The following is a 3,324-nucleotide window of genomic DNA, read 5'->3' on the forward strand; positions in this document are numbered from 1 at the left end:
GAATGGAAAAGTAAAGCTATCCAGAAAACATAAGATGCATGCATAAGTATACTTGATTAAATGAGATAATTGGAAAATTGGTCTTCTTTAGTGAAAGGTCTAACATGAAATTTGTGATGGCAGAACTAGTTGTGGGAAATGGTATTTGAAATGTGTAATATCTGAGTGTGACAGTTACGGCTGAACAGATTTAACAGTTTTTTCTGAGATGTTCTATGTATTTATCCATTCTCAGGAAAATTTCTATGGTTGTTGATCTTTTGAAGAAATTCTTGTTATATGGGAATGTTTTCTAATCCTAGTGTTAGATAGAAGCATTGGTAGTCTGACTGGTTTATAATTTGTATTGTTGTATTTCCTCGGGCACTTTATTACATTTCATCTGATAAGAATTGATGAGAGGATATGTGTGATATTATGATACTATTTCTTCTACTTGATGCTCCATTTGATACATATGTACAGGAAGATACATTGTTCTTGTTTCCAGTGGGATTAAATGATGTTTTCTTTTGGACTTCTTTTCTCTGAAGAATTTTCGAGATCTTTCATATTTTCTTATGAGTTTGGTTTTCAATTTTCCAGGATAGTATCATATCTTGGATTTCTTTATTCGGTTTTCTTGTTATCTTTATTCCATAACTTGTCAATTATGACTTATGTTCGAAGTGCGTTCTTCAGCTCGTGATAATCATGACAAGCATGACTATACTTCCGATTTGATCTTGGTAATGTGGTGATTTAAATATTGGAATTGGTCAAATTTTCGTGTAAGGATTTGACAACAGTAAAGGCATAAGTGATAAAAGCGCGAGTTTCAATCGGTATGGTGGATTACTTCTCTCAAGTAAGTCAATTATAATTAATGACTTCAATTGGATTATTTTGGTTACTTAAGCTAATGCAATTGAGATGGTTTTGATTAGCGTAAGGAATGAATAGTAAAGGATTGTATGATGAATTGTTTAGTAACTAGAAGTATGGATTACTTGAAATGTCAACGGTGTTTAGATCGGCTCGAGTGTTTAATCTGTGTGAATTGTTTATTTGAAAGATTTCATATGACAATTATGTCAGGATCATTTTTTCCAAGTCTGATAATAGAATTTCATTTCTTTACCGGTAAAAGGAAAATAGTTTGAATGCGAAGTGTATATCTCTTAGAAAATTTTGATATGAGTTGAAGCTACTAAGAATGATAAAGTTTTCATCTCGCGAAAACTGAAAAGTTTATTACATGTTAGCAAGGTTTAGACATATGAGAATATTGTTAACCAAAGCGTCTGAACTGGACTAGTCTGCATTGAGTAAAGGTTTCCTAATTTTCAGTAATGGACTGTTGTATGAATGGTGATGTGTTTCAAGAAAATAAGGTAATGTGATAGTTTGGAGCATTTGATGTCACAGAAAATTTGAGTTGTTGATGGAGTTAAAATATAGCATCAGGATCTACCAGAATTATCTCTGCCAGTATTGATAGTGAGTAGTAAACAAAAATGTGATAGTGAGTAGTAAACAAAAAGAGTACAGTGAGGATCGACTTCTGATGTTGAATTTCAGATTGGATCTGATTCATGGTATTATGATTCATGGTAAAAGTTTGCCTATTCATTCAGAGAGTAATGACGTGTATTGTAATTTGATTCAGATGTTATTGGATTGTGACTTATCGATGATGAAAATCTATATGATTATTTCGGAAGAGTGCAGATCCCTTTGATTGTTGGATTTCTTGGAATTCTAGTCTCCATAAACCAAATTGAGATCCGGGTTTTATGTCATTATATAATGGGAAACTGAGAAGCTTTTGAAAACTTAAGAACAATTGGGAGTTGAGTCCGTAAGCTTTCAGAACATATGAGAAATTAAAGAGATGTATTGGAGGCACTGTGACAGCCCTAATGTGACCCTAGTCGGAAAGTGGTTTCAGGACCACAAAACCGAGTCGTAAAAATAATTAATTGTTATATTCTATGCTTATTATGTGTGTACATGCATATGTCGACGTTTCATTCCCTAATTTTGCCAATTGCATGAGAAATTATTAAATAGGGATCAATATGAGACATGGTGAAATATGATAGACTAATTTTAAATGGTTTATTAGTGCATGTCAACACAAGGGTGGACTTGCATGTCAAATTGCCCAATTTTCTTTATAGTGGCCGGCCAAGATGGGTGTTGATGGGCAAATATATATGTTTAATTAGTTATTAAAATAAGAAATGGCATTATGTGAGAAAAAAATAATATTAGTGAAATAAAGTAAAGAAAACAAAGAGGAAGGAAGGCTCATCTTTCATCTCCTTCATTGCCGAAATTGAGAAAGGAAAGATTGAAAAAAAGAAACCAAGGCATTCGGCCATGGCTAGTTCAAAGGAAAGGTATGCATTGTGATTTTATTCTAATTGATGTTGAGATTAAGTTGATAAGTGTATAGTCTAGTTAACCCATAGCTAAATTCATGAATTCATTGTTGGGAGATAAGAATGGAAGTTGCCGTATGTATGGGTATATATGCACTTTGGAAAGGAGATTTTTGGGTGTTATTTGAGTTCTCTTTATGTATGTATGTGCATGAGTATTCGGTCATGTTATAGATTCATGTTGAAAAATGTTAATGATATATGTGTCATATAAATGTACTTGTGAATGAACTTGAGAATATCTAAATTATAGGTTGGAGGTGCCGAATGTAGTGTTGGATGAGTTTTAAAGAATAAAAATTTAGGTGACTAGAGGTTAATGACATTCGGCCAAAGGCTTGTGTGCTAGCAAAATCGGTATAAATGTTGTTCGATGTGTTGAATTGAGTAAGTTAGATGTTGGAACACTTAAGGATTTGGCATCTCTATGACATTAGATATAAATGTATGAAAGGCTAAGTTTAAGTAGTAAGGCCGAATAGGTTATAGATAAGGCACTTGTGAGTCTTTGGCCAAGCAATTTGCAAATTAGATTAGGGTTCTTGTGACATTTAATGTTGAGTTTAATTTGGTATATTCGGCCATCTAATTAAGTATATAGGTGATGTTGAATTTAATCTTGCACATTCGGCTATATGGGTGTACACAATTGTGATACTATCCTTGATTGGATTATCGACAATAGGGTGATAGTATATGGTTGTTAACCAAATAGTTCAAAAGCATGGGGTAGAAAGATAAGAATTGGCCATGTGTCTCCTATGCTATGAAATCATTAATATTTTGATATAAATATTTAGCAAGACAGTTAAACTAGTTAATTTATCGATTTAGCTCAAGAAGTTAAAGGTGGAGAGGCAAGCAAGGGCAAAGGAAAGAACATCGAGTAGCCGAGTTG

This window comes from Gossypium hirsutum, chromosome A11 (genome assembly GCF_007990345.1).
Source record: "Gossypium hirsutum isolate 1008001.06 chromosome A11, Gossypium_hirsutum_v2.1, whole genome shotgun sequence".
Lineage (NCBI taxonomy): Eukaryota > Viridiplantae > Streptophyta > Magnoliopsida > Malvales > Malvaceae > Gossypium > Gossypium hirsutum.